A 26,849-nucleotide genomic window follows, 5' to 3' on the forward strand; every position below is an offset into this window, starting at 1 on the left:
TATGTAGAACGATGGATTTGGTGCAAAATGGAGGAGGCTTATAACCTGCAGTGGGCTGAAGAAGAAGATTAACGATGGTGCATTGCTGATACTGAGGGTTATTTACAATGGATTGGACACGTTTAAAAAACCTATGAACACATACCGTGTTTTTTGATGCCGTGTGAATGGTCGTAACATAAGGTATGCAGTGTTAATTACATAAGTACAATTTGCCATAAAGTAATTAAATAAGCTTTATAGAATAAACATCAGGTATAGGTAAATGGATACTATAACAAAGTTATTAAAATGTTATAAATGCGAAGGTTTATAGCCATTATTCTATTGACCCAAATACTGGACAAGTAAATACTATGAATCATATTTTTTTGCGAATAACAACTAGGAATGATCTTTCCTTATTGTTTTATTTAAACAGTTACCTAGGTACCTACTGCATTCTATTTCTAAATCGCTTTTATTGGAAAATTACATTCATTACCTTTATTAACTTTTATACGTTCTAAGACATTTGAAATTTGAAATTGTTAAACTACGCCACCTGACTATATTTAAACAAATTGTTAAACTGTTTACTGGCTGTCCACGACACAGGCCTAGCCTAGTGTGGTAGCCCTTGCTATATCACCACCTTAAATTGTTACCAAACACTGCAACCTATACTTTTTGTATCATAATCTTAAATTTAAATAAATATTTTTTCATTTTTTCATTTTCATTTTCATTGACTTTTTATGCAATGTCATCGTATTAGTCTATTTTAATATTTTTCAAACTTTGAGTTTCATCCATGGAAGTAATAAGTACTGTTGTACGTTATTACTTATTACTTCCATGGTTTCATCAAAGGGTTTCATAGTGTTTGTATTTTGTAAGATTTTATATTTAAACGCAGAAATAACTAACGAAGAACTTAAGTTATTGAGTATTTTTTTTGTATCCAAAATAAGCAATAACAAAAATTAAATTGCTTCTTCATTATCATCTAACAACTCATAATAAAGCTTTATTAGATACTTAAAATATATAATAGTTAAATGGTACCTAAGTACTTAGTATATTTATAATTATCCGCACTTAAACGCTCCCACAATGTGGGTTGGGTTGGGCCTGTGATTGATAAATTGACAACTTGATAAGAGAAAAGTATAAGTACTAATAGGCACTTGTATATTGATAAATTCATACTAGGATAAATTCAGTACTTAATTACCTACTTATATTTATTTATTTTATGAGATATAATGGCATTTATAATTTCTTTGCAACAAGTATCTGTCTTGGTTCTCTCGCGGTCCGCTTTTGGACGTTGAATTTGTATGGAGTGTGCTTGGTATCTGCTGGTGTATGGATCGGCCATACAATGAGAAGACACGACTGTAACCATGCTCAAGTTGCTTTCGAGTGGCAGCCTGGCGGAAGAAGGAGGCCAGGTAGACCCGTACAGAGCTGGAGAAGGTCCGTGGAGGCGGAAATGAAGAGGGCAGATCTATCGTGGGCCCAAGTGAAGGAGGCGGCTCAAGATAGGGAAGCGTTGCGAAGAATGTCTGTAGCCCTAAGCTCCACAGGGGAGTAACAGGACTATAAGAAGAAGAAGTGCTTGGTATCTTGGTATATGATAAACGTACGAACGTAAAAAACCAACAGTATGCAATCTTGCAAGTAAATTGGAAATGATAGAAGATGCTTTTAGCATTAAGTCCACTTACTAAATAAATAAATTCGTAAGTGATTTGACACGCCACAGCATGCAATTTTACTGACTGGGATGGTTGCTGATGGTTTTAAGAAAACTGTATCTACATTGGTATATCCTTTAGTAGTAGTAGTATAATCTGATTAATTTATTTCCGCATGCTTCGCACAATGTCATTTATTTTCGTAATTTCATGGGGTATAGTCCGCTCACGGTCAGTTTGAAGACAAATTCGTGTGCAGTTGACAATAGAGCCGTGATACTGTGTGACCTCAGCCTTGTTTCGTATAATAGTTGTATTAAATAATTTAATTTAGCAAGACGTGCGTTACCACTGTTTAACTAGATGTGACGGTCCAAACAAAACGAATCAAATATGGAATAAGTAGGTTTTATTTAACCAAAGTGATAAAACTCATAATCCTAAGTGCCAATTTCTCCATAGTCGGTTATCTAACCGACAGGGATTGATTTATAAATTAAAGGTCACCTCCAAATAAAATTCATGACAGATGTGTCAAAAGTCAACCACTACTCCCTGGTTATGCTCTAACGCGACTTTAAAAAAATCGCGTATCTTGCAGATGTGCAGTTAAACCAGGGCCATCCTGTATAAAATAATAATGATACTAACATAAATACTTCAATAGGTATACAGGTACCTACATTAAAAACCCGGTGAATTTATAAAGACGGACTTATGTAGGAACTTATTTCCAAAAGCGAATATTCGCGAATGCAAATTTTCAAAAGTCATAGGTTAAAAAAAGACTTAACGAGTTCGGGAAACCTTTTTTTTACAATTTTGCAGCACATAGTATATAAATAAGTAAGTACTTACCTAATATAAATAAAATCATTTAACTATATCCCCATCGATCATGTCCTAATGTAGCTTTAAACATGGAAATTGTTAAAATGTCATTTGAAATCCTGTTGCAGAAGCAGGAAAACACAAATTATGTACAATTATGATACAATGTAATCATTAGAAGGAAGGGTTTAGGCCTAGTCCACCACGCTGGCCAAGTGCGGGTTGGTGGACCCCAACACAAGCAAGCTTGTGCTGAGAGAGTTGTCGGGTAAGTGGGCAACCCGACTGTCAGAAGTTTTCAAGCCGCCCGAAGGCCTCTGACTAGGCTTAACGACCCTTCCTTCATTGGAAGGAGACCCGTGCCCCAGCAGTGGGGACGTAATGGGTCGTGATGAGTAATCATTAGACACATAAGTGTTATTATTACATACTTGAATAAATCTCTTGACACCTAGTTCTGTACATACATTTAATAAATATGTAATCTTAATATCTATTAAGCATGAGTTTATTATGAGTTATAGGCTTATAACTCTGGTTATAGGTAGTTGTTTTATTCACCGCAGAAAACCTGACCTACGCCACAGTATAATTCACAGTAGGTACAATGTAATAGATATTTACAGCTGCAAAAATACAGTGGGCTGAAAAACGTATCACACTTTAAAATTATTATAATAAGTTCGTAGTCGTCCACTGCTAGATATATAGTCTTGCCTGTTCGTGGTCTCCACTCGAGAACTAGAAAAATAATATCTTTAAATTATAATTAATATTTTAATATACTGAGGGCGGATTCGACCAACGTCGAGTAACTTTTTACTCACGAGTAAAGTACTAGTTACTCGCGAGTAAGCAGATTTTGCATTCTACCAAACCTGAAACCAAGATAAGTAGCTTATCCCAAGAATAAAATGTTATACCGCCAAAATTGACCGTGTAACGAGCTTATCCGAGAGTAATTTTGTAATGGCGGCGGCACATCAGCTGATTAGAAAACCGTCATAATGACATATAAGCACATCTGTCATAACATAAACAAAAGTAAGTTAATAGGCAAATTCTCAAAATAACAACAGCGAATAAAATATTAAAACATAAACAATTTCATACTATTATAATCCATTCAAACTAAGTTGGCATGTCATTTCTATTACATGCTTTGAAACGCAACTATTTTTATTTTAGTTGCATTACAGTTTCGTTCCTCGTTCATTCAATTAATCATGGTATAACTTGGTAGAATGCAAATGTACTTATCCTAGATATTTACTCGCGTATAAATTTTATTCCGGTATAGTTATTCTCGTGTAAGATGATGTTTGGACGAATTCGCCCTGAATGGCATATTGCAATTAAGTAGTCAATTGACTTTAAAAGTTTATGCCATTCAATATGATCTACCTACTTTCGAGGATTCTTCAATTGATTCAGAACGGCTTTTGACTTTCAATTGTATCTAAGTGGCCATTGGGTCTTTGCAGATCGCAGTAGATCAACACCTCTAGTAAATTGGGTCATCAGCTCATACCGAAGTTGCTGTAGTGCAGTATATACCTACTGTATGTTATGTATGATGTTAGTTATTATTAATTGTATTTATTTTTGAAACTTGAATGTTTATGATTTTGGTAACACCTGAAGTCCTCCTATTTTATGTTAGGTTTTATTGGTGGATATCACATCTTTTGTTGACTGCACACGTGTAGGTACATGTACATGCATAATGCACACCGTACATTGTCAATTCACGTCACTGAAGGGTTAGTCTATCTATACTGACGAAAACGGAACGAACCGGAGCTGTTTTACAATCATCACGTTTACAACGAGATAGAGTATAATTAGTTTGTACAGCAGCGCTACAAAACTTAGTTTTTCGTTATATAGACTAGAGTGACCCCCTGGTTCTCGAAATACTTGTTTGTAAGTACATGCATGTTTCTACGAAGTAGTCCCTAACCTTGCAGAACAATTGAGTGGATCCAGTCCTGCTTCATACGTAGGTACCGTCGGGGAATCCATGTTCTCAGATTCCAAAACAATATCCCGCGCGAAACTTATCAAGCAATCGTGTTTGTGTGGACAACACAATAAGGGCTTCGGGTGTGCTTCAAGAAACCGGCTGATTCCCTGACTGTACATCGCAGATTGCCTTGACAGGTCCACTCTCACTAGTGTCAAAGACCCTTTAAAAACAGGAAGTAAACTCTATATTGGGCGATTTCCGAATGCTAAAAGATAAAAATGGTTCTCAGCTGCCGGTTTTCGGTTATTTTTAGTTGTATTTTTGCACGAAAATACGCCGCGCATCTTATGTAACTTCAGGATGTTACACAACCAACGGAAAATTTATTTATAACCTTTATATGCGGAAATTTAGTACGGGATTGGCAATTTTAATGAAACTATATTGAGACCAAGAGTTCTTATCTACGTATACGTACCTAATTATAACTGGCCTACCTTTCACATTGAGTTAATAATAGGAAGTTAATGTTGTCAAGAATTCTGCGTTTTTCCTATTTTTGTATAACTGCAGTATTTTTCGCAACTGACAAAGTCGGTACTTGCCTAACCTGAATCATGTAAAGACTGCATTTAAAATATTGTTGACAAGATTCAATTAAATATTCACTAAACTCAATTAATTTATTCATTAAAATTAGCATCAAGGAGATGATTGATTGTGCACTGAGGTGAATTATCATATCCTTTCGTTTGGTTCTAGAATATTATCGTAGGTTATTCGCGAATTATTGCTTTAATATAATATTTTCTGCGAGTCTACATGATCACCAGCATATAAGAGAACTTACTATACAACTTAAATGGTTAAATTTACTATAACATATTTATCATCCTTATTGTCTGAATGACTCCTGCGGGAAAGACATTGTAGGGTATTCCCCGAACCCATGAGTATAGTTAAATAATATAAACCATCAGTTTTACCGCTTTACTAAGGTTTTGTTTACTAGACAAACGTGTGCGTCAATATTATTACTGTAAGTATGTACTAACATGCATACATGTAAGTAATGTTTAAGTGTACAGAGTTTTTACAGTGACTTTTAATAGTGATCTTGAGCAGTTTCATGAGAGGAGGGCTCCGCTCGCGATATCAGAGTTGGCCTGGGTCAGAGGATCTTCCCTTTGCAATGGGGATGCGCTACCACCTTCGCATCTCCAACTATTAACAATAAGGCAGAGTAAGTTCGAATATTTAATTGTCCAAAATATGATGGTCATAAATTGCCCAGAGCCTCATAAAGCGTTAATAAAGTTTTCAGTTGTCCAGAAAGATCCCTAGTAGTGATAATCCCAGGTAGCACACTGGCTGATTAGATGTCGAACCTGCCTCTTATTTAAGTGTAAAAGTGTTATATAAGATGTTTAATGGTGTTCGTACCTTCAATAAGCTGTTATAAAGCTTTGAAATAAGTTAATAACTTAATGGTTGGTAAAAGGTTCATCTAAAATACGTTATTAAGCTGTGGGCTGCATACGAGTTCATAGTTAGTGTTTTATAACGTTTTTTGCTGTTGAATGGCTGAAACATATTCTTTTATACAGACAACTGGTTAACAGTACGCCCCAGTGGTTTTCTAACGCTAAAAGCTGATGTATCATCTTCAAGGCATCTTTTATCAAGCCATTACACTACTTGTGGTCTATTTTGAAACCAATAACCAGATGTCTGGTTAAAACTGTAAAAGAAATACTTTAAACAGCCCGCAGCTGCTTAAAATACTTCAAAGTTTAATCTTATTACTCCTGAAGCTGTAGAAGCGTATCGAGTCGTATATTATAACAGCTTGGTTGCAAAGCTGATTTGTGTAATTTTACAAGTGGTTTATGATTCTTATAGAAACATAGTGTCATTTATGCGTACTATTATAAAGATTATCGCATCCCGGTAAACCCTTATGGAACTTGTTGCTCTTGATGATTCCATTTTGCAGCTTTTCTTCCCAACATCAGTAAATCAATTTATGTTGGGGTCCGTAGCTTGCAGTTATAATCATTATTCATTGTTTAATACAGATACTTACAGTTAAATAAAATAGAAGAAACTATTGACATTCCCTGGTCAAAAAGAAAACGAAATGGTGCAATAAAAAGAAAATTATCAAGGAGATACACAGAAGAAACACAAGAATCGTCATTTGATCAAGGTCGAAGAGACAATATTAATAACGATTCCGTACAAATAATTCCTGCAAATCCTAGTACTTCCAGTTCTTTTGTGACCCAGTCTCCACAAGAATTGTATACATCTAGTAGTACAGATGATGAAAATCAAGGAGAATTGAAGCAGTTAGAAAAAACATTACATTTTAAAGAAAAAAATTAAAAAGTGGGCCGTCGAACACAATATTACTCAAGTAGCTTTAAAAGAATTAGCAAAGATAATAAATGAAAAGATACCCAACGCTTTACCCAGTGATCCAAGGACATTGCTTAAAACCGCCAGGCACATAAATTAAAAAAAAATGGAGAAGGTGATTATTGGCATCAAAGTCTGATTCACAGTCTACACACTATATTGAATAGTATGGAATTAGTGCCAAGTACTATCAATTTAAACATAAATATTGATGGGCTGCCAATATTCAAAAGTTCAAAAAAGGAATTTTGGCCTATACTCTGTAATATCCATGACAATAAATTGAACGAACCGTTTATAATCGGAATATACTAAGCCCCTAAGGATGTGCACTTTAAATTTGTTTCCATTCATCATGGATGTGAATTGTTTTTAATACCTCTTCTACATACCTATTTGGATTAAATTATTTTAAAATAAAACAATATTATACCAAGATAAATACTTTTATTATGAGATGAAGTACAGACTTGTAGCACATTGAGAAGCAATGTTTGATTGGCTTGCAGAATTTGGGTAATATTGTCGGCAGATCGCTGCTGCTGCTGCTGCTGCCATGCTGCTGCATGTCTGACACTGTGAATGAAAATGTGAATTTATACTAAGTTGACAATGACATTACTGATAGCGTTTAGAAATAAATAGCCTATCACGTATTGGTTGTCACGCTACATATTATTTTTACGAGTACATCATTATCGATTATTATTTTAATATTCATAATAATTACACACGCCATTAGTACCTATTTAATCAATGGAAACGGTTTTTATTATTTGTCAGAGGAACCCCATTATGAACCCCGATATGCTGCATAAAGTAGTTGCTGAAATACGATATACCTCAATAATAATTAGAACTGCGTACCCCAAAATCTTGTAAAAACTAAAAGTGTAAATGAAAGTATTCTATGCAGAACATAAGCAGCTTGTGGCTGATTATTAGAATTATTTACAGCAAATAGAATCACAGTATATTTTTTCAACGACTTAAGCTGAAAACTTTATGGACGCCATAACTAACCTTTAAAAATAATTTTGAATCAAATTTTAAATCGAATATTCTGCAAAACTACACATTTATTTCAAATATTACCTATTTATCAACTTAAAATACGGTCGTAAAAGGTTATTTCATATGATTACAAGTAAAATTTTACAAAACGCTTTTTCACTCGAAATTTATTTACACATTTCTTTCAATATATTTAAATACTTCTAAGGGCGCATCAATTATTTGTTATAAATTAGTATAAACTACACGATAAAGTTGCACTCGCAATCAGAATCTGAACTTATTATTATATTCACTGGTTCAACTTACCGTAACTCCAAACACAATATTTTATTCAAAATGGATGCACTGTTAAATAATATCAACTTCTTTCTTTTTCTTGTTATGACGTGACGTCTTTGGAAATATTTTAAAAATAATAAATATTTTCATATGGAAAGCTGCAAAAAAAGTTGTAATTGGATACCGCGTACGTCAAAAGCTGCACAAGGGCTGGATATAATAATCTTAAGCAGAATGAAACGTTTAGGAAGAGTTTATTGCAGCTTTAATTAAGCCTTTTTTAACGTAAACCACAGCCAATTTTCAGCCATTATAATACCAAAGGCTGGTTAATTTGGGGCCCTTTTTGGCTGAAACAGAGCCACTACAGCTATAATACAGCCAATTTAAATACTATATTGCAGCATTGGTATTCTTATACAGCACTTGTTCAGCGCTTAAGCAGCAATTTTGTGCTACCTGGGATACTCTACTCAGAATATCACTTATTTCTGACCTATTTGCATGTCCATAATGGACAACATTTCATTTTCTTTACCCTATATTTTTATTAGCTATTCGGAAAGTTTATAAAAAATTAGAGGACCCGTATTTTTTTATTTTGTATATACATTAATTTTTGCATGTTATTTTTAACTTTAAAGTTAATTATTTTAAAACCGGAAGTGACGTTACATATTAGGCTCAATTTTTATTTTTGTCTATTGCCGTAGTCTCGAAAAAAAACATAAATGACACTGACAAGTGTCATTTAAACTTTGTTTACATGCCAACCAACAAATGGGTCATTTTCAAATGACATTGATATTTCTGATGATACTTATCATGTAAAAAAATAAGCAGAAGCATTTTTTAAGCTGTGTAGACGGTGGCATGCTCTGGGACATATTATATAGAGGTCATCTCTTAATATGTACTAACCATATTATATGATAAATTAAAAAAATTGTGAGAAAGTGTCAGAACAGAATTTATGAAAATGACCCAAATAAACAACAACGTCACGATAAAACGTCAACGTCAATCAAAAATGAAAGTGACAGTTACTTTGTTTTTAAATCTATAGGCTTTGATCATCAAAACGCATCGCACCTGATGCATGACGTCATCAGCACTTATTTACTATTTCATGATTTTCTCGAAAATGATACATCCAAAAAATACAAAAACATTTTTTTTGTGGACTTTAGAGCTAAATCTCGAAATGGTTTTCGATTTATAGCAGCTTTAGTTTTTTGAAATGTTGTCCATTGTAGGACAAGTTCTCTAAAATGGAATGACAATCATTTGTAAGCAATTAATTCCTGACTTACCTACAGTTGTTATAACAATATAACATGCAACTTTAATGACTCTATCAATAAAAGCTGCCACGTTATTGGTGGTCTGAGGTTGATTTTCAATTGTTATTTGTTGCCTGATTGGCTGAGGTCAAGTGATGGTGATATCTGCCACCAATAAAACACCTGAGTAGGTATCTCTACCTTATACGAATCTAATTCATAATGCATAACTTTCATGATCATCATCATCGGCCTAATAATAGCAGTCCACTGCTGGCCGTAGGTCTCTGCCAAGCAGGGCGTCCGTCACTACGTTTGCCTAATCTTAACGCTAACTTTGCAACGGGTAAGAGACGGGAGATACGCACGACTACCCACGTGTTGGATACTAGAAATAATAATCGATAAATTTGTCTCCCTTATTATCTTTTTATGATGTGACTTGTTAGCATTTAACATCATCGCCCTTTTATCAGATCTATCACCGAACAGTCAGCAGTCAATCAGCCCGTCACCTTGAGGGCTTCGGAAGTGAGCGGTGCAGCAAGGCTGGTGTTTTCGGACAATAACCACAGCCATTTGGGTCACTGCCTCGCAGACTTTAATTGTAAGCATTAGCAGTTGTCTAATAGAATAGGTGTCCTAGTGCGTCTATAAATTCGTTTTAAATTGTTACGAGCAAGCGGTGGAAATGACTAGAAGATTGTTGAATAACTTGAGCGCTGAGCACAAATTTAATATTCTTCTAAGAACGTTCTAAGAATGTACCTTTAGTTGTACTAGAAATCACTTACAATATGTAAGTAGTATACTATACAGGATGTTGCAAAAGCGGTATTCTTAGTAAGCCGAAAGGGGGTGACTCAGGGGAGCATTCTACACAACTTAATTTTGGTCTTCCTGATTTTAAAATTAGCGAATAAAACTCTAATTTAAAAAATCATAGAACGAAATTTGATCAGAATGACCTGAGTCACCCCCCTATTATATTCTGAGAGGGGGCGAAGTTCCTGTAAGTGGCTCTCTGGAATGGAACCTTTGTACAATTGTACATATCCCCTTAATGTGTCACCCCTTTACATTTTACTATTTATAACTGCACCTCCTGTAGGTTGGCTGGTAGAAAATGCTCTTAGCATTAAGCCCACCTTTTGTACATGTATTTTTTTATATTTGTGCAATAAAGAATTAAATAAATAAATAATAACCCTTTTGCAACACTCTGTATATACGTACCATCTGAGTATGTGAACGGAATGCACTGAGTTGTGCACGCGCGAATTTTCGGCCTCAAACTTGCAAACTGCAAGGTGATTCCACTCGAGTACGCTTTGGCAGAGTTTAGATGAATATATGTGTCAATGACTGCATTTTAATAACTATTTGCACGTGTATACCTTTGGGCTAGGCTGTTTAGGCGATAATTTAACGATTTTATTTACAAGTCAGTTATAGAGATAACGATAATAAACACGTTGTAATGACGGGGTGGGCACTATAGGCTCTAGAAGTGCCTTACACCCACACTTTATTAGTTCCACCAGTGGAATATTTAATTCAGGTAAAATTCTATCTATCGCCTGGTTTTACCAATTATTAAAAAAAATATACTGCATCAAGGAAGCTGTCCATTAAATAAACGCATCTAAGTGCACATACATTATCTGTTGCCCATGAACTTTACAAGGGCATTCAGAAAACAAAGAAGTTTTCGCATGAAGATGTCAGATAATCCCACTTAGATAGTCCAGAAATCTTTGCGTATACGCTATATCTTAAGGCTGATCTGAAGACATAATATAATTCATGTGAAGCACTTATGAGATTAATCTTTGAATATCGTGGTTGATGTTCCACCAGAGATGTGCTATGCTATACTTTGATGGAGGCGTTTGACATCCACCAACTACACTCACGGGTAATGAAAAAGTTCACCCCCCAATTTTTTGCAAACATTTATTTTAAAGTTGAATAAAATACTACCGTTTTTAGTTGGTTGGTAGTATCCTAATGTCCTATTAAATGCACTTCAATATTGCAGAAGGCGTCACTAAGCTAGCCTTTTCCGTTTAGAAGTAATTTGGTGCTTTTCTCAGTGAACCTTTTCATTGCCCGTGAGTGTATATTCATTGGTCAACATAGCATAAAACTCGCGGGAACGTATTCCACGGCGCATAGCTACAGTATATCTCCGGTGGTAGGTGCTGAAAAGGCATTTTTCTCAATCTTAAGAGCTAATAAGTTTCTCAACCCTTCCATCATTGGAAGGAGACCCGTGCCCCAGCAGTGGGGACGTAATGGGTCATGATGATGAAGTTTCTCAATCGAGCGAATCTACCTAAGCATCACTTAAAACTACTAAACCACAATTCATATCTGAATTCCCATTTATATAATATGTGAAAAGCATAACAAACAAAAACAATGGTTCGAAAATGCATTTTGCGTGTAAAGACGATATTTGAGGATGTGCGATGAAGAATGAACGCTTCCCACTGAGGTCAAGGCGTCAGCTGATGAAGGGAACTCTACTCGTACAATCATTTGTAGGTGTGTAACTAATTTATACAGACATAGCGAAGTACAAAAAAAAGTTAAATGCACATTGCACGCACAATTACTAAGTCAACGCAATATTAAATCATTTAGAGCTGTACCAAGTACGGGTATACCCTAATAGTAAGTTTAATTTAATTGGTATACTGGGTATGGTCACTGGGCTAGGAACCCCAAGTCTTAAATTAAATACTTAAATTGGAGCAGTTTACGCGAAACAGCTATTTCGCACACCGAATAAAAAATACTTATACGAAATCTTCTATTCCATTTATGATTATAATAAGTACTAACTTATTGTATATTTCTTTTCCAATTATTTATTTTACTTACTTAATTATGCAACTAAGAAAAAATACACCTTGTATGAATACTTTACTTACTTACTACATTATTTAACATGATTCGCTAAATAAATTCTTAAGTATTTTATTGGATCATGAATAAATTACACCGCAAATCCCCAAGGGTAAGTTCTTACGCGATTTACATGTAATAAAGTCGTAATCTTAAATATGTAAAGTTTAAGTCCAATTAATTAGTATTTTTAACTCGATCCGCGGCTGAGGCCATAGTGAGTGTTTCGCAATTTCCCAGGCCTCACACTTGACCGTCACTGGGTTACAAAACTAACGTAACTCCGTCGGTTATCAACTTAGGTTACGACTTCAATGTTATTATGGTATTCTATTTAAGGGGATTTTTGTTAGGCTGCGTGGTTTGAGCATTAATGTGGTGTGTATTTGAATGTGAAATAAATTTTATGTAAGTTAGGTACTTATATATGATACTTTTTAATTCGTTGCGCAGTAGATAGGTATCTGAAATGAATTCCATCCAAATTCGTAATAATAAGTAAGAATTTATTATGAGTGCACATTATAATTTTGGAGTTCCTACATAAACTAGCAATAGGGAAGCGTATGTAGCGGGGTACGCCAGATGGACCAATGGACCTAAGTAGACAAGTAGCCCGTAGTGGCTGGAAGAGGAAGGCCGAGGACTGCATATTTTAACGTTCCTTGGGATAAAAGATAATTAGCTGTGTGTGTTTTTTTAAAATTTGAAATGCGTTTTCCCTGTGATTTGAAGATAAGAACTAAAACGTCACAACAGCGATCCGTTAAAATTCTAGAGAAGATCACGAGGTAAAAGGATAAAAAAACAATGACCATTTTATTAACAACAATCAAATAAAAACTCAACCTTAGTTCCGATGTAACCGCGACAAAAACACTTCGCCTTAACAAAAAAAATGTTCAATACCGTGACGGCATTGACCCGCAAATGCAAACACTTTTAATTGATCCATCATTTTAATTTAATTTAACCGCTTCATCTCAATGCTTTCACGTAAAAACAATGTTTGCTATTTTGTATGGAATAAAATTCTTTATAAACGTTTTCATGTGAAGACATTGTGTTACCTACATATGTATAAGAAAAAATAATGTGTAAGAGCTTAAATCAAACTTACTTGTATTGATCTTGTAAACAATTCAGTAACAAAGGTTGCCTGGAAGAGATCGCTTTTATCTAAAAGTAGGTACTACTACTACTTATCTAAGTACATTATTTTTAAGTCCGAAGTTCGGTAATATTTTAATATTTTAGAAGCCCAAAGTTCGTTAATATAAAATGGCAATTCCGAAGGTTCAATGCTATTTTTTAAGATATTATGCACATAACATACATTTACATGCACACTGAAATACATAGGTACCTACATGTAAAGAATACGAATTGAACTGTATGTGGGTAAATTACGCAGCATACTACCACATTTAATATTTTTATTATATGTAGATAGGTACTTTATATTTTTTATATATCCTAATCCTAACTAATATTATGCGAAAGTAACTGTGTCTGTCTGTCTGTCTGTTTGTCTGTCTGTCTGTCTGTTACTCTTTCACGCCAAAACTACTGAACGGATTTGAATGAAATTTGGTATACATACGGTCTAGACCCTGGGAAAGAACATAGGCTACTTTTTATCCCGGAATTCCCACGGGAAAACTTTTTAAGGCGAAGCGAAGCGCGCGGGAACAGCTAGTACTTAATAAATAACAATTCAATTTATATCAGAATTGAGGGTGATTTAAAAAACTATATTATTATACTTATACCCGTTAATCATTTACATGGTCTTAAGTAGGTACGGGTAAGTATTTATTTATCTATGTATCTAAGAATGAAACTTAATGTCGGGGTGTGATTATGAACACACATAAACCGCAAAACATTAACCGTTGTGGTTAGCCAGGTGTCACTGTTTCTTCAATAATTATGCACCTACGTAAGTAAGTATGCATACAAATATGAAAGTAAACCTAGGTAATTCGGATTTCCGGATAATACCTACCTACATATAACCACTAGACTAAATTCTTAGAGCACTCACTTTACAGATGCTTCCCTTAAACTAAATATATATATCCTTATATACCTATATTAATAAATACAAGTTTATTTATAAAATTAAAATAAGTACTTACGCTTTGAAAAGCGAATGAAAAAGATTGAAGTTTTTTTATGCTAAGATGCAACGGAATGCAAACAACTCTAAAACGTACGCGTGTTAAACTAAGTAATTGATTCGATTCTGATTTTCAGATTATTACAATTTCACAGTTACAGTATGCAGGTACATACTTACTGTGTATTCAATTGATTATGAAAACACTGAAGATTAAATCGCAAAATAGTTAGGTTTTCATCATGTTGTATTAAATAACTTAGGTACAGTCGAACTAAAGTCCTGACAATAAAGATTGCGATTTTAGAAAGACTTTATCATTGCCAGTTATTTACTTATACTATTTAAATAAGTATATTATAAAAATAAAATACCAATTCATAATGACTTTTTAACGGATTTGTCCTTAAATAAATATGATCTAATTAAATACGATCTTTAACAATTACTTAGGAACCAAATCCGTTTTCAGGACTTAATAGTTTACTGTAAGTATTATATTCAATTAAAATACACATTGGCTTGAAAAAAAGCTACCACCGTAAAATGAATATTACAAAATATACTTACGATTATTAATTGCGCACTGTTATTTATAAACAAATCAAAAGTCACCGGTTTCAAAAATAAGCACTAAACACTCAGAAACTGTTAAAAACTTTTTTCGAAACTTCGCGACTCTTTGCTGTCAAAATTTTCCCGCGCGCCGATCCTACACTTTTAAAAACTGAATGCAAGTCAGAGACAAGATTACTTTTTTAATTCGCCGGATCCTTGGCGCGCAACGGGCTGTGCAGCTACTGCCGGGCGCAGCGGTCAACACTAATTTATATACTCGTAGTGTAATAGTTTATTATTGTTCGAAGCCAGTACGTTGAATTGAGTTAATCTAGTCCCGAGTCCCGACTCCCTTCGTAGGTAAGAGCTTGCGCCTAAAGTGGTTATTTGTGTAGGTACGATCGCTAAATGGATAAATGTGGATCCTGTTTAATGTGTAAACAAAATGTTTATGTTTAAAATTTAATTTGTATCGGAAAATAAAGTGCTTACCAGACATTAAGGCCGCAACTTTCCAATAATAATATAACAGTCTCTGAAGAATGAAAATAACTACTTATTCAGGTGGAAAACCACTATCATGGTCATAGCACCCACAGGATATCACAAATTCAAATTATAGAGCCTATTTACCAACTATATATTGTAAAACTAGAGGTTGCGTTGTGGCGCGGGCTGCACAAGCCCTTGCTCGATATAAGCCTCAACAAGCACTACCTACCTACAACCCTCTAACTTCGCAATCCCTCATCCAATAACTGTGCAGAGATAGATGGTGAACAGGGTGTTGCAAAAAGTGTATACTAAGCCGAAACCTACATGTGCAGCCAATTTTGAAATTCTGATTTCATTTTCGGGCTTAGATATAATATGCTGCACAGTCATGTAGGTTTCGGCTTAGTATACCTTTTTGCAACACCCTGTAGACGCAGTGGAGGCTAGAGGGCGTCAGACGCTACGCTTGCCACTTTGTGGTCTCTGTCATCGGGTATTCAGTAGAAATGACCAGTTTAGCCCCACTTTACTTATTTACAGGAGTAAATTATAGTTGGCGCATGAAGATAAGCGGTTTTGTTCAGTATTATTTGTTTAGAAATTCACACAAAAGTGCGTCCACTTCATCGGCATTGCCGACGCCGTTTCTTTATACATTTATGGCAATCCGTTTGGTCCGATACGTATGGTACTGATACTGATAGGTGGACGTTTACCTTAACGCAGACTATAAGTACCTACCTATACTAGATTATACTATGATAATACACTTGTGTTGTGTGCTTGTAAGCATTCTATCCGACCTAGGTGTCGGTGTATGGTCTATCATCTTACATAATCAATCAACAACAATTTTAATGTGCTACAGCTATTTAATAATACAGGACGTATTTTCCCCTATGCAGCCGAGTATTGTAATCTACATACATCATCATCATCATCAGCTCAACACACATTATGGTCACCGAATGGCCTTAATCATCCAGACACTACCGGCTACAAATTCAAAAGTGCCTTTGGTCCACTAAAGAAAAGGATACTTATTATATACTAGCTGTTCCCGCGAGCTTCGCTTCGCCTTAAAAAGTTTTCTCGTGGGAATTCCGGGATAAAAAATAGCCTATGTTCATTGTCAGGGTCTAGACCATATGTATACCAAATTTCATTCAAATCCGTCCAGTAGTTTTGGCGTGAAAGAGTAACAGACAGACAGACAGACACAGTTACTTTCGCATTTATAATATTAGTTAGGATGTTTAGTCCAGTTTTATAATAAACCCCCGATCTATATTTTAACCTGCCTCTCCAAATCTGTCGAATATCGCAAAATTGAGTGTATTTTGCGATTAAGGTAGCCTATTCCGTTTAGGAGTAATTTGGTGTTTTTTTCAGTGGACGTTTCAGTGGACGTTTTCATTGCCCGTGAGTGTAATATCGCGATATTACGTATCGAATCAGTACGCGTTACCGCTTGTGCACAAACAGCGATCAGGCGGTCGGAATAGGACTCAATTTATTTGTTTTTCTTGATCTGTATAATGGGCACATGGCGTTTGATGATCGTAATTGATCCCAAGTTGCACGAGGAAAACTACTGTATATATATATCGATGCAGAGGGTCTAGTACAGGTTTGTTAGATTGTCGGAAACTATAAAAGTTTACGTTTTCTCGCATACAAAGTGGCGCCTCTAGCGGAAACTTTCATGCAACTTTTGACAGGATAATGTATGCAGATGACAGAAGAAAACGTAAACTTTTATAGTTTTTAAAAATTGCAAAACCTGTACTACACGTATAGTTGTAACTCAGATACCTCACTTTAAAACACGTGCGCTAATGCGTAGTTGCAAGCATGTAATACGGCAATTATCGGATATTTTAATTATAATATGTGTCGACAATTTGCATTTCGTTTTCTATCGGACTGGCAATAAGTCAGATCCCCTCATCCACTAGTAAAGAGCTTATGACTGAACAGATTTTCATGAATCATCGGCATCGATAAAACACTGAGTATGATTTTTTTAATTTGTTAAAATTGTCTCTTCCATCCAAAGGTTGTCTGGTAGACATCGCTTTAAGCAATAAGACCGCCTTTTTAGTACTATTATATATATAAGTTGTGATATGGTAATGTTTTTTCAATTGTGCAAAATAACCAGTATTCTATTCTATTCTATCTGTTAATTATGACAGTCTGTATTGATCTTTACGACAAGAACTAGTTAAGTATTGTAATATGTATACTTATATTATACTAACACATTCAAGAAAATTCTAGTATCAGTTCAATCGACCCGTCTAGATTAAACTAAGTTTAAGTACTGACTAATTTTAGGATAATTTATTTTAATGTAAACGATACAGCTTTTAAAATAACCTGCAGTTTATGTCAGGATATCTCAATAGATTCTGAATTTACCGGAATATTCTAGTACTTAAGTATTATGGTAACTGACACTTAGCTAAGTAAAAGATATTTCTAGACACCACTGTGATTATTGTCGTATCGCATCCACGGTTCACACTACATCAATAAATTACACTGCCGGGCAATAAAAAAGTTCCACTCACAAAATTCCAATTCCAAACTACCCCAATTTTTTTAAAGATTTATTTTAAATTGAAAAAAACCGTTTTTAGTTGGTTATATTCTGAGGCTCTGTTTGTGATGTACTTCAATGTTGCAGAACACGTAATTAAGTTAACCTTTTCCGTTTAGAAGTAATTTGGTGTTTTTCTCAGTGGAACCTTTTCATTGACCGTAAGTGTACTTATTGGCCGACTTTCGACTCCGGATCCTATTTAATTGGGAATCTTCACAGTAAGTAATTTGATTTTATGTCCAAGTGTGTAAATGTAGCACATTTATAAGAGCAAACTCTATTCCATGACTCTCTTATAATACGTTACCAATGGGACTTAGCAGTTACTGAACCAGTGTAAATAAAAAGCTATGGGTCTAAAAAGGTATGGATCTAACGCTAACGGTCATGTAACAATGACCTTGAGCGGTCACCATGATGAATCAAAGGACAGTAATATTAAATTGCTATAAGCAATAAGGCCACCTTTTTGTACTGTTTTTATTTTTTAGCTTTATTTTTTTTATTTTTCTATTTTTGGTGCAAAAAAATGAGTATTGTATTGTATTGTATTGTACCCAATAGATGACAAATGAAAACTAGAGTAAAAGTTGCATCAATAAAGTACTCAATTATTATATGCGTACAATAGAGTGCATTAAATAAATAGCCTCCTGGAGTATACATACTACGTTAAATACGTCCTACGATTTTTTATAAAAAATAATCCTCTGCTACCCATAGTGAAAAGTCATGTAACCAACAAAAAAGCTTTCTATGAAGAAGCAAATGAATGACCTCTTGAGGAACCCCCTTTCGGCTTAAAGAAAGAAAGAAGAAAGAAAGAAAATACATTTATTTCACACACACACGGAAACAACACAAAAATAAATAATAAAACAAATAATAAAGAGGTTTAAGTAAAGGAAAATGAGCAAGGGTGTTGCTTCCCGGTGCAGAAACGGGTTCTAGCTCAGCTTGGTGCTATGATAAACCATAGCGCTGGTTTTTAGCTAGAACCCTGGGTGAAGTCACGGACTGACTTGACATTAAATATTATTCAATTAAGCACAGTATACTATACTTAATAGCTTAGTATACTAAGTACCCTTTTTGCAACACCCTCTACATAATATAATAAACTGTAGTATAGCTGTACGTAATATAAAATACAGTATTGTATTGCTATATTAAATTATTTATGATATATTCTTTAGTACACCTAACCCTTTGCATCGAAATATCCTTCCACCCAAAGGTTGCCTGGAAGAAATCGCTTTAAGCGATAAGGCCGCCATTTGTACATATGTGTTAGATTAAGTTTTTTGTAATTTTTGTCCATGTCTTTGTGTACAAATAAAGAATATCTATTCTATTCTATTCAATTGGTCGCCGTAACGCTAAGAACGAATATTTAAAACAACATGAAATGAACATCTTGGATTTATATAAGTATTTTTGTTATTTTGATCCGCTATGCATTCACTTGCATAGATATTCATGTAGATAAAGATTAAACCTTGGATATCATATGACTTATGACTTGCTAAATTTAAACAAAAAGCCTTCACCAAGTACATAATTATATTTATAGATCGATACAAGTTTAATTTTATAAGTACTAATATACTAAAGTAGTGCATATCTAGGACATCTAAAAGGTATTTGTAGCGCATATGTAACTATAAAGTATCTACATAGTTATTTATATGTTTGAGGTTTACTATTGATATTTTTTTAACAGTATTTCGGCAATTTGTTGACACCCCGTTATTAGAAATTAGAATAGGATCGCGGAATTTTTAGGTCATCCCTATCTAGGTAAACCGAGATAGGTGAAATAAAAATATGCTTAAATCTGAATATTCATTAAAACATGAGTAGGTACTTAATTGAATTACTTATGTTTATTATAGCACGATTTTTCCAAGACTTGGTGACATGGGTATTTACTTTAATTTCGTTGGGAGATTGCAGTAGGTAAAACGATATTTGATACGAAATAGATGGAGTGTCAGTGTGTAAAAGAAGTGTTTCGAGAAATAACACTTCACTCCACTTCTACCACTGAGCTCGGTACAATGGTTGTCATTAGGTTGATTTTAAAACGGTTTGACAGTAAACAAAATGCGGACAGTTTCTGCTTTGTTTTTGTATGTGACGCACCATCTTGTTCGTATATTATTAATAAATATGTGGGGACATCTCACACACGGCCATCCGACCCCAAGCTAGGCAGAGCCTGTGTTATGTGTATCGGACAGCTGATAAATCTACACAAATACATAGATAGATACATGTTAAATATAAATATCGACACCCAAGACCCGAGTACAAATATTTGTCTTTAAACATATATTTATTTTTATTTTATTTTATTTTAAATGGAAAACTTACAGCTATTTTGACAAAAACACTTATTTATAATAGACAACAGAGAGCCAATTACAAGTTTTCACTAATACACAATAAAATACAATATAAATTTGTCTTGGAGTTACACATACATAAACACAAAGAAACAGACCAATATAAGAATACATACCTACATCTAAAATTAAATTAAGTTATATAATTTAAAAAACTAAGAGAATGCTTCGTAGTTAACTTAACCTTAACATTGTGATATATCCTCTACCATAACCGTTGCCACTAAGCCAGTGATGCCACGAAATTACGAACGAATGCCGCCCTAACAGCTTCGAAACTGCTGTGAAAGATATCGATATCGTTGGACTCGCACAACCTATTGACCATGATACTAGCCCTTACTACAAAAGAGTTCTGCCTGTAGTTCGTACTGCATTGAAGCACATGCAAGATGTCTTTTTTACGCGTCAATCTCTCTGGAACTCTAAGTTTAATGAGCTGCAACAACTGGGGGCAGTCTATTTCACCTCTGGCGACCTTAAGCACAAATATAGCGTCTGCCACAGATCGCCGAAGTTCAAGAGGTAAAAGGTGAAATCGCTCGCACCGGTGCTCATAGGGCCTATAGGGGACCTTAAACTTGAAACCGAGATACCGTGTAAATTTTCTCTGGATCCGCTCTATTCTGTTGATGCAAACTGCATATCGAGGGTTCCAGACCTGACTGGCATATTCCAGGTGACTCCGCACGTAAGCACAGAAGAGCAACTTCACCGTTTTCATACTCTTGAATGGCTTAGACGATCGCATAACAAAGCCAAGTGCCTTACATGCTTTACCTACCACACTATCAATGTGCTCGTCAAAAGTTAACCTGCTGTCCAAAATTACGCCAAGGTCACGGGTTGAATAAACCCTCGCTAATTTCTGACTTCGGATTTGGTAGTCAAATTCGTATGGTGACCTTTTCCTACTAAATGAAATCATCAAGCACTTGGATACGTTCAGGTCTAGTTTGTTGACAGCACAATATGCGTCCAATCTAAGTAGATCTTCTTGAAGTGAAGTTGCGTCCGCTGCATTGTTGACAGTTTTGTAGATCTTCATGTCGTCTGCAAATAGAAGATGGGAGGAATTCGCGAAGCAGGAGTCTATGTCACCAATAAAAACGATGAAGAGTAGCGGCCCTAACAGGGATCCCTGAGGCACCCCAGAGGGAATGTCTTTCCAGGTCGAGGTGAACCCGTTAAGGACAACAGCCTGAGAACGATTTGATAAATAGGAGTGAAACCACTTTAGAAGGTTGTCCCGTATGCCCTGAATATGTAGTTTTTTCAGAAGTAGAGTATGGTCGATACGGTCGAACGCCTTGCTGTAGTCCGTGTAAATTGCATCAACTTGGTCCCCTCTAGCTAGGTGGTCTGAAATAAAGTCGCTGAATAGCAGCAAGTTTGATACCGTAGACCGACATTTAAGGAAGCCATGCTGAGCAGGACTGAATGTATGCCTAAGTGTGTTATAGAGCTGATTGTAAACCACTCGCTCTAAAATTTTGGACACTAAGCAAAGCTTGGATATTGGTCTATAATTATCAACACATTCTTTAGGGCCCTTTTTGTGGATCGGGGAAATGTAAGCAGATTTCCAAATGGAAGGCATAACTCCCTCGTCAACACAGCGCTTAAATAAAATGGAAAGTGGTATACTGAGTTCCTCGGCACAATTGACGAGGAAGATGGCCGGTAAGGAGTCGGGCCCCGCGGACTTGCTTAGGTCAAGTGATTTAAGTAACTTTTCGATTACCTTTGTGTCAATCTCGATTGATCCAATATCGCAGTTTGAACGATCTGAAACTGTGTCGTTTGGGAGAATAGTAGTCGTATTACTATTATTCAAAAAAGTGGAGTGAAAATAAGTGGAAAAAAGTTCGCTTATGCCCTGACCTGTATCCGACGAGTGTCCAGCGTAGGACATTTCTGCAGGAAAGTTAAGTTATAGTTATAATTAGTTTAAGTTGTAGTTAGTTTAGTTATATCTGCCCCAGCCGGGAATCGAACCCGGGACATTCGGCATAGCAGTCAGGGCCACTAACCACTACGCCATTCGTCCGCCATAAATATGAATCTAAAAGTAGGTACCCATCTGCAATATTCTCGCAGTTTGAATGAGGATATCGAGGATGACGCAGGTTTGGTCAATGAGGAAGAGATCTATGAGTCAGATAGCGTTGTGAAACACAAGGTCCACTGAAGGTATAATGCAGTTTCGCCATTTTACCTTAATTTTCTTCAGCTAGGTAGGCACTCCAGCAATTGTAATTACTAAGTAGTAGCGGTTACTAGTGCTTATGACCTTACATAGAGCAGTGTTAAGCGAAAAAATATTTTTGTAGAAAATTTTACATATCCATAATGTGCACGTAATTTTGAGTTCGTACGTCCATACACTGACACTGTCCTGCCTTTTTAGGCAAAAGTTTACTTTTTACGTGGATAATTGATAATTTTGTAAGGGCATACTTAGCATTAAGTATAAAAACTAAAAAGTATATAATTTTATATGAATCTGAACTTATGGTAGATGTGTGATCTGAACTGTGCCTGCGATATTGAACAGAGCAATATCAAATAACAGACTAAAAGTAGTAGTAGCTACAGTGAAACTATAAAGTCCTGAAATTAAATGAGGGCACTGCTATCTTTCATGTAGCCACCCTATATAGCGAAACATAACTGACTTTGATACTTGAAATTTTGCATGTGAACTTCCTACCTATTTATGTATTTTAAAAACAACTTACCATCCACAAAAAAGCTCTTATACAAGCTAGAAGGTGTTAATATGAAGGCTTATAGTGAAACCAATAAATATTTATTTAGATATCATTATTACAACTGTATAAAAAAAACTGGATCTGTTGACGAACGGCACACATAGTAAAGACATCAATTTCTCTTTTTGGACGGCCAGTTCTATTTCTTCCAGGAGTTAGAAATATTCCATATTTTTCACTCTTTGGCACGCTGGTCCGATACAACTATAAAATAAAATAAAAAAATATTTTTGAGTTACACAATGCCCCCCAAATTCACACAATGTGAATTTAGTAAGTAAACAAAAAATATATCTTCAAGCATCAAAATGTTACGGTTTGACTCAACTGAAACCAGATGAAACCTACAATCAGTGCTATGTAAACAATGTTCGACTTGGGTTCTAAACCTAGGTTTATCGATAAATGAAGCGTTGGTACTAATAAAAAATGAGTTATTACAATTTGTACAATGCTACATACCCGTCATAGACGCTGTACGAGCGTAAACATCCTCCAAATTGGACAAAATGTGTCCAGCTTGATGTTCCGCTAAACATTGTATAAAAACTCGATAAATAACTTCCCTAGCTTGACTACGAATATTTTTCTTCTTCTTCCTAATTGCAAACAAGCGTAAATAGTTGTTTTTATCTAGATTATCCTAATAATTAATAAGAAAATTGAAAAAACAGCCAACCGCCAACTGCCATAAACAATTGTTATGACTTTTATGTTTCTTTTCTAATGGTGCCAGGCTCCTGAAAATTTTAGTTCCTCAAACATTAATTTCATGAATTAATAGTTTCACTGTACCTACAGTGAAACAGGGTGGAAATATTATCCGTGTACCTTAATAAAAACACCTGTACCTATGAGGTATATAGCTAGGAACCCTGAAATCTGTTTTTAAACAAACCACAGAGGTTAGAGTTCGCAATTGAATAATTGATGGTAGGGACCCTAATTGGAGATTTAATGAGGAAGTCCGTTGTTATCTCATAGACATGTGCCCGGTATATCTTGAGCTGTCTAATCAAGATTGAACCTTCTAGGCAGAGGCCAGGATATGAAGGGGTATACAATGTATGTAGGTACTTACTCGAATGTCAACAGATGCCGAAACTGAGATTGGGTAATGGAATATCCTCATCACGAACCATTATATCCCCACTATTGGGGCACGGGTCTCCTTCCAATGAAGGAAGGGTTTAGGCCTAGTCCACCACGCTGGCCTAGTGCGGGTTGGTGGAGCCCAACACAAGCAAGTTTATGCTGAGAGAGTTGTCGGGTAAGTGGGCAACCCGACTGTCAGATGTTTTCAAGCGACTGCTGCCGAAGTAGCAACCGGGACCCTGGAATATCCTCATTCGGGATTGATTGCCATAGATTAATGGTTGATTTGATTTTCCAGTCCGCATTGTTCAATGAATATATTAGTTTTCATTCGAAAGTTTTTTGTGAAACTGGAGGGTTACTCTATACTTACATTCTGACGAAAAACGAATTAACGAACTAACGAGTAGGTATAAGTACTTTGAAATTTAGTAAAATCGACCAATCTCTCCCTTAATTATGTGGCTTATGTGTAGTTTTGATGACGAATGTGAACAAACTTGCCTAACAATTATTCTTAGAAGAACTTAGATATAGAGATCACAAAACATAAAAAACTCAGATTTTTGCGTTGCACCTCTATTACGGCATATACGGCGTCGGAAGATTCTCTTGGTACAATAACAAAGGCCTTGTTTTCTTAATAATTTTGCGCTGAACAAGGAAACTACTTAATTCACATTTAATTATGGTAATATTGTAACGTAATCCGTAATTTTGTGATCCGCAATGATTAAATCTTTGTCAAAATGCAGTATTATTTATTACGTACAAAATTAAATAGATTTACAGGGTGCTACGGAAAGGGGGTAGGTACACGAAAGAGTGCGTGAAAGAAGAACCTTCCTGAGTGACGTGCAATGGCCAAGACCACTGTTTGAGGTACCTATTTACGATTGGCACAGTCTCCTGGGCATTCAGTGTCTGAAAACTATAACCAGATTATTATACTTACTGTGTTTGAAATACACTAATGCAGTTTTGTTTCTTTTAAAAAACAAAGGAATGTTTTATAATTAGTTATATTTTATTTTTAATCAACGTTATAAGGAGAACGTCGGAACGTCCCCTTCACGTGCATGGCATTACAAAATTCCACCCTGACACCCTGACAGTAACACCATTTTTCACATGCATAAGTTCTATATTTTTGTTATGCTGGTACCACACTTGGCTTTACGTATTTGTTATTGAATGTTTGCTGTATTAGCCCAACACCAAAAATTTGGCAAGTTATAATATCCTAGTCCTAGTGAGTTGGACAATAATTTTGGGAAATATAATCCAAAAAACATTAATCGGTATTGTCATCCAAAAAGTTTTGCAGCTGTAAACTACATAATATTTAGATTTTTGGAAATAGGCTGCTGTTTGAGCCACAAACCTTTGCCACGTCGTGCAGTTAGAAAGAAAGCGGAAGAAAAAAAACAAAATTAAATAAGACCAGGCGGTATGGGATAATGCCCTTAGCCTTTTCCGTGAAAAGGAAAAAAAATAACCAAAAAAAAAAAAAAAAAAAGATCGATTTGGCGGCATTGGAAAAAAGTTGTTAAATTAAGTAGATTTTATTTCGGAATAATTAAATAATTAATAAACATTAAGTGAGGTGCGAAAATGGATACAATACAAATGTGCCTAAAAAATAATGTTTTTATATTAAATGTTTAAATATAAATGGAATAATGTGACATTACGACAAATATGCAAAGACGGATCACGAATTATGAGTGAGTTTAGGGTTATTTATCTTATTAGGTAGGTAGGTTTAGGTAGGACCTGTAGTGTTTTCTTTACGTATCAGAGGAGGCGACATCTTAACCGGGACATAGTGGTATATCCTTTGAATAAATGTGACCAGGCGCAGACATAGGTAAAGTTTTACAACACCATTTGTATTGTATTGTACTGAAGAATTTTTCTAATTTCTCATTTAGTCAAAAAAATATCCAATGATATTCCTGTTATTTATAGTTTTTATTTGCATTTCTTGATACTGTTTTAAATAACATGGTTAATGAATAATATATTTCGTATTAATTTAATCGTTTACAAATTAATTCGGCATGTCAACGCGCTTTATTAAAAGACCTGATATTAAAATAAATGCATCTACTAATGTTAACGGACGTTGACATTTGTAAATTACTATAATTATACAAAAAATATTGTGAATAAGTAAAAAATATGCATACTAGCATATCTCAGCTGTTGGAACATTCAGGCTTGCTGCAGTTTACACAGGAGCTAGTGTATCATACAGTATCAGCATACAGTATCAATATACAGTATCACTATACAGTATCACTATACAGTATCACTATACAGTATCACTATACAGTATCACTATACAGTATCACTATACAGTATCACTATACAGTATCACTATACAGTATC

At 35.1% G+C, this 26,849-nt stretch overlaps 1 protein-coding gene across 1 annotated transcript in view; it reads right to left on the reverse strand.

Annotated features, from left to right (window-relative positions):
- Positions 1 to 15,338, reverse strand: part of LOC105381060 (linear gramicidin synthase subunit D) — a 31,418-nt gene extending 16,080 nt beyond the window's left edge. Inside the window, exon 1 of the mRNA XM_048630451.1 lies at positions 15,088 to 15,338. The gene's annotated coding sequence lies outside the window, so the exon portion shown is untranslated. The remainder of the gene's footprint in view (positions 1 to 15,087) is intronic.
- Between the last annotated feature and the right edge of the window lie 11,511 nt (positions 15,339 to 26,849).

This window comes from Plutella xylostella, chromosome 26 (genome assembly GCF_932276165.1).
Source record: "Plutella xylostella chromosome 26, ilPluXylo3.1, whole genome shotgun sequence".
In the NCBI taxonomy this organism is placed as follows: domain Eukaryota; kingdom Metazoa; phylum Arthropoda; class Insecta; order Lepidoptera; family Plutellidae; genus Plutella; species Plutella xylostella.